General features: G+C 35.7%; 1 long non-coding RNA gene across 1 annotated transcript in view; it reads left to right on the top strand.

Moving 5' to 3' along the window:
* Positions 1–697: 697 nt before the first annotated feature.
* LOC138880421 (uncharacterized) overlaps positions 698–6,250 on the top strand; it is a 103,592-nt gene continuing 98,039 nt past the window's right edge. The window contains exon 1 of the long non-coding RNA XR_011403060.1: positions 698–725. This is a non-coding gene — a long non-coding RNA (uncharacterized lncRNA). The remainder of the gene's footprint in view (positions 726–6,250) is intronic.

Raw genomic sequence — 6,250 nt, 5'->3', positions numbered from 1 at the left:
CTATTCATACCGACTTTGATGCGTTTTTGATTTAAAGCCTTATTACCGGAATAGTTTTCACTGCTTTCTTTATAAATTTCTCGCATCATATATTTTGGTTTTTTGGTCCATGTGGCATTTTAACTTTTGGGAGCCTTGAATATTCTCAAATATAATTCTCCTTCATCAAGGCAGGCAGTACGAGATGAGACACACTCAGAGTTATCGAGAGCATGCTTGTCTTTGGGTAAAGTCCCATTCTACAAGTAATAAATGAATTTATTATGCGAATTCCAAATTAAATTAGTCAGGCTTACCTCATTTTCATTCTAATTGATGATAGATCAAGGATCGCCTAAATAAGAGATGGCTCGATCCCGAGACTGTTTGATCCGGAAATGATATTTCTCAATAAGTGCCCGAAGTTGCTTTCTGAGTCAGTGATATAAACAGTAGATCCGAGACTAGCAAATACGACTCGATTTTCTTGGGCTGCATTGTTTTCTTGGATTTGATCAATCGTTAAATCAATATTTTTGCTCTGAGTCCCCAGCTAATTCAAGCCCTGTAGCATATGCTTCATACTCGACTTTGTTGTTAGTAATAAAATAACTTTTATGAATTATCTAACTACTTTCCCTGATAGGCATTAAGCATTGTCCCTAACTTGGGATGTTTAGTACTTGTGGACCTAATTGTGTAGAAGGTCCAGATCGAAAGAATTATCCCAGAAATAACATGTTCGGGTAATATGTTCGAGCTAAGATTAATCATGAAATTTGCTAAATTAATGATTTTATAGTCGTATGTGGATGATAAATAATATCATATTCACTTAGTTCGACTACTCATTTAGCTAGCCTTCCTGACAGTTCATGTTTATGCAAAATATTGCATAATGAAAATATAGATAGGAGAATGTGTACCTTTATCTTCTTGAATTAATATTGTATTTACCGAGATATCCGAGATAATTTGGTGTATCGACAATCATCTTTCTCCTTGAAATTTTGAAAGTAATGATGCGTTGTTGTTAGCTAGCAAGTTCGAATGATTCGACTTTTCGGACTAAACCGATCTTTCGATGTTCTAAAACTTTATCTTTTATTGTTTGACTCTAGTTTCTTCTTTTGCTTGACCGGATTATACCGCGGGTCAATATTGAGCATATAAACCTTGACCTCTAGTGGCAAACTTGCTATGTTAGCATGGAGGCAAGCAAAGCAATTTTTATTAGCATGTAAAAGTTTAATCAACTTACCTTTAAATTCGGTGTCGAGTCTCGACCAACGTAAACCTTCCTATTTGGGAAGTCAATGATGATTTCTAGTTCTTCAGCATTTGACCTCGTGGCTTCTGATGCCTTCAGTTCAATGATTGCTTCCGAAAATATTTGTATAATTGTCCAAGGTTATTAATGTACCTTCCTTCCTCGTGGTCTATTCCATCCCGCAACTATCTCTTCTTTTTCAGTTGTTAGGTGTGGTATCTTTGTAAGCAATATCGTGGCTGTTTTATCCATGTTGCTCCTAATCTTCATTCTTCTCCTGTGAAATTTTACAATTTAGCAAGGTAATTCCTTACCTGTTCGGGTAGATCCGGATCTTTTCCAGCCTGTGAAGAAAATCTCGTATCTCTTTGCTCGGACCTATTTTTTTAGATTTTTGCATTTAGATTCGGATTACCCAAGAATCACATCCGCTTGATCTCTGGACCTATTTTTGACTTTCAATTGAATGAAAGTCCTCAGTTCGGAGCTTTGTACTATATCAATGTAAAGTATACTCCTCAGTTCTGGGAGGGTCCGACGTTATTCTTATGACTCCTTCAATCGGATCCGGAATCACTTCGGTTTGGTTTTCGAACATGTTTTTTGACATATTATTAGGTTCGATTCGACTTACCGTGTCTTCTTCTATTTAAATTCTGATGCTGTAATGGTTATCCATATCATTCTCGCAAGATAGATAGGAATTCTCGGAGATGTTCTATCTGCTCGTTCTGTTCCTTGATCTGTTTCTGTAAGGTTAGAACTAAATTTTGCAAATTAAAATTACTTGGTTTATCTGAACCTCCTGTTCCAGAACTGTTTCGTACAAATCCGTTATGATCAGTTCTGGTATTGATAGTTGCGGTGCCAATATATCGATGTACATTCTCCATTTTTCTCTGCTTGTTGCTTACATATCATTATCATGGCTATTCTTCCCTTTTTATTTTGCATGGTAAATCCATCTCCAACTTGGTTGTCCTCAACTGTGTCGATTGGTAAATTTTGGCCATGATAAAGGTTTAAACTGAAAACAAGCGAATATTAACAAAAATTATTACTATCTTTGGATGAATAACAAATTTTCTTGAGTTCCCGGTAATGGAACCAAACTGTTTAACCCACAAAATAGTTTTCAAGGTCAAAGCAATAATTTTATATGACGGGCTACAAGCAACCGATTCAATCCGAAAGATATAAAATTTTGTTAATACAACGTGATAAAGAAGTGGGAAAGAAATTCAATGAAAAATAATATAATAAAAATAAAGAAGAGAAGAAAGAATTCTTATTGAATGATCCTTGATAGGATAATGAGCCTAACTGAGCTTGAAGGGCCGAACTATGGCTAACTTGGGAGCAAGATGCTATGAATTACAATGTATAGAATTGTAGATAAGAAAATAAGATTCCCCTGATGGTGGTAAAAGTACGTTTATTTATAGGGCTAAATCTAAGTAACTAGTCTCCTTGAATTATGGGTCCATTATGAGCATTTACTCAATCCATCCATTACTTTTGGAAGATTTGTAACAGCTGTGTAAATGCTGGAATTCCGTAACTGATGAGTTAATTCCATAACTGATGAGTCAATCTCATGCCTGTTGAGTCAATCTTGTACCTGTTGAGTCAATCTTCTAATTGATTGCCTTGTTCTTACTGTTACAATCATTTATTGCATTTATTAATAATTGATTTGTAACTGATGGTGTAATGATGATAAATCCCATATAATCCGAGATTAATTAATTCCTTTCTCATTTGTAATTATGAGATATTCTCCCGCACATGATCCGGGCTATTTCATGATGATCAGTTTCGAGGTTAGCAGGCATGGAACGAGTATGTTCGGTCCCGGGGGTGGTTCACATATCGTCTTTATATGTCATTCTTCACTTTTCTGCAAACTTTGCTGACACGTGTCGTCATTTAATAGACACACATGACGAGTCTAATTTTTACTAATACACACATAAGGGCTGACCCTTCCACACTGCACTCATCTCTATCTAGTTATGCAAACTTGGGTGGAAACACTTCCAGGTGTCCCTTGAGATCCTTAGGGAACTTTGGCACACTCAAGTCTGAGAAAGGCTTTAGAACAAATGGCATTTGAGGTGGTTTATTCCATAACTCATAGAGGAAGTCAAGAATCAGGCTTCCTCTGGTTATAACTTCTTCTTTTACACTTTTCTGATGCAATTCATTATTCAGTTTGTAATAATTTGTAATAAACATTGGGGTTGGCTAGTGAAAAGGGCTGGGTAATTGTGCATGCTTAAAGGTAGATATCATGCCTATAATATCTATTGTTTCAAATTCTGCATGTTTAACTCTACATTTAGATATCAAGCCTATAAGATCTGTTGTTCTGCACGTTTAACTCCGCATTTAGATATCATGCCTATAAGATCTATTTTCTTTAAAATTCTACATGTCGAACTCTACATTTAGATAATATGCCTATAGGGTTTGTCTTCAATTCTGCATGTTTATTACCACACTTAGACACCATGCTCTGAGGATCTAAGTGGTTATAATCTGACATCATTAAAATCAGTACCTCTATAGAAATCATGCCTATAAGATTCAAGTAATTACTGCCTGCTTCATTTCACATTCGACTAGATATCATGTCTATAGGAATTAAAATTAGAAATAATAGATATCAACATTTATAAAATCTAAAACCAGTCTATTTTAAAATCAGCCTAACTCGTATTGTTCTGAATTAGTTTTAAACATCCTTACTCCTTTGTTCAGCGCGGTTTAGAAAGCATGTCTATAGGATCTCAAATCGTTTGTTGTAGAACTGTTACTGCTTTACTACATTCCGAATCAGCAATAGATATCATGTTTATAGGATCTCACCCAAACACTTAGGCGAGCCTTAGGTGATAACGACAATAAAAACTGAATCCGCCTTTGTTAATCAGTAACTACTACAACCAGTAGGTAGGCCTAATTCGGACTTCTTATCTGAGTTATGTAATAAACTAGTCTGCCTCAACAATTAAAATTCTCCTTGCCTTAGCACTATAAATTCAGACCCTAATCGCGTTTAAGTCATGCTATTTATGTGCTTTGTTTGAGGAGGTATACATGAGACTTTTAGTTGTTTACATGTTTCTCCTAATATGCAGTCCTATGTGTTTTTTTTGTATGTCGCCTTAGATTTTTCACCTTTTGAAACCTAAAAGTCATCCTAATATCCCTCCTCTTTAGGAATAGTAGTCCTAAGTTGCTCCGGGATTAATAGGAGTGGGACGGGTAATAGCATGCAATAGTAGTCGAGATCAATCCGCGCTTTAATACCTCGATGGGGTGTGAAGGGTAGATATGGATATGATGACCGGTGCGCTAATACCACGTGTATCCCCTCTTCTGAGGAGTGTCATACCGGGTATCCATATTATAAATAAACCTAGGACCACCCTCCTTTTATATTCTCAAGTATTTGTAGAATTGTAACTTCTTTTTCAAAATCCGCCTTTTAATAATTGCTTTTTCTTTTTAAACTCCTATGTGCTAAATTGCACAAAATCACAAAAACCTGTCTAGCTGGGAACCACAATAGTGGATCACGAGGGTCGCCTAACACCTTCCCCTTGGGATAATTTCAAGCCCTTACCCTATCTCTTGTTATCAAACAAACTTAGAAGTGAACCTTATAGGTGTCCTAATGCACCTTAAATCATTAGGTGGCGACTCTTCAAATGCAAAACACAGTTCCCAAAAGGAATGAGTTGTCTTATATCCATAATGTCATAAACCCGATCTTCCGATGCGAAGAGGAAAAACCGGGGCGCGACAGCTGCTTGATCCATAGAAGCTGAGCACAGCAGGATGCTGCAACTACATATTTGTTGATACCTAATTTTTTCCTATATATTTTAATATGGAAAATAGCTTCAAAATAACATATATATGCATATATAAGTATATCCAAGGTTTTTATTATTTTTCTCATAATTTTAAGTTTTTAAATTGATTTATTTTCTCCCTTTTTATCCATAAAATCCCCAATAATTATTTCCAAAATTATTATTTTGATAATTCATCTATTGGATTTCTATATTTATGCCAAAATATGTCTATAATTTTTATATATTTTTTATAATAAGATTTAGTATTTTTCAAGCTAAATTGCACATAATTGCAATATTAGCCCTTTTAAGATTTAATTATGTTTTATATGCATTAATTTGATCCTTTATATTTAAATTGCTAATTATGTATTTTTTAAATCATTTTAGCACTTTAAATTATTTTTCAGGAACTATTTACTATTTTTTTATAAATTAAATAGGAAAAATTGGCTATTTAAATTATAGCCAAATTGGCTTTCAATTATAAACAAATCAGGACCCCAATTCCTAGCCCAACTTACAATTAAAAACCCGACCCACACCCTATTAACCCATACTCAAAACCCGGAACCCACCTACCCCATCTAATCTTGACCGTTGATTTGGGAGATCAACGATCCACGTTATTTCCTTCCATAATTAATCAAACGACCCCCCAAACCCTACCTACATTCTTTCACTTGAGCCGCCTTTGAATCCTCTCCTCCTATCTTCTCTTTCAGACACCCTCAAACCCTAATCACTGCCCACCCTTCTCCGGCCACCTCCCTCGCCGGAAACCATGGCCTCTCATCATCTCCTGGCTGCTGCATCATCCCACGCCGGGTTGACACTACCTTGAGGTCCTCAGGTGAACCTGGAGCGGTTAAACTCTTATCCATGGTCTTTAATTCCATTTCCTGGCCATCCGTGGCTGTTCGAGTAAGATCTATGACTTTTTCTGGCTAAAACCGGTGACGTTTTAAGGTCTTCTCATCTTCTTTTGGTTCTCTATAACCCTAACTCTTGAGATGTTTTTCACTTTTCTTTAGATCTGTCTCAGATCTAGGTATATCCCTGAGTTTTTAACCGATTTTTCTTCATCTCTATTGTTTTCCAAAAAAAATTAGATTTGTTATTATTCGATTCTTCT

This window comes from Nicotiana sylvestris, chromosome 10 (assembly GCF_000393655.2).
Source record: "Nicotiana sylvestris chromosome 10, ASM39365v2, whole genome shotgun sequence".
NCBI classification, from domain to species: Eukaryota; Viridiplantae; Streptophyta; class Magnoliopsida; order Solanales; family Solanaceae; genus Nicotiana; species Nicotiana sylvestris.
This window is presented reverse-complemented; position numbering and strand designations above follow the sequence as displayed.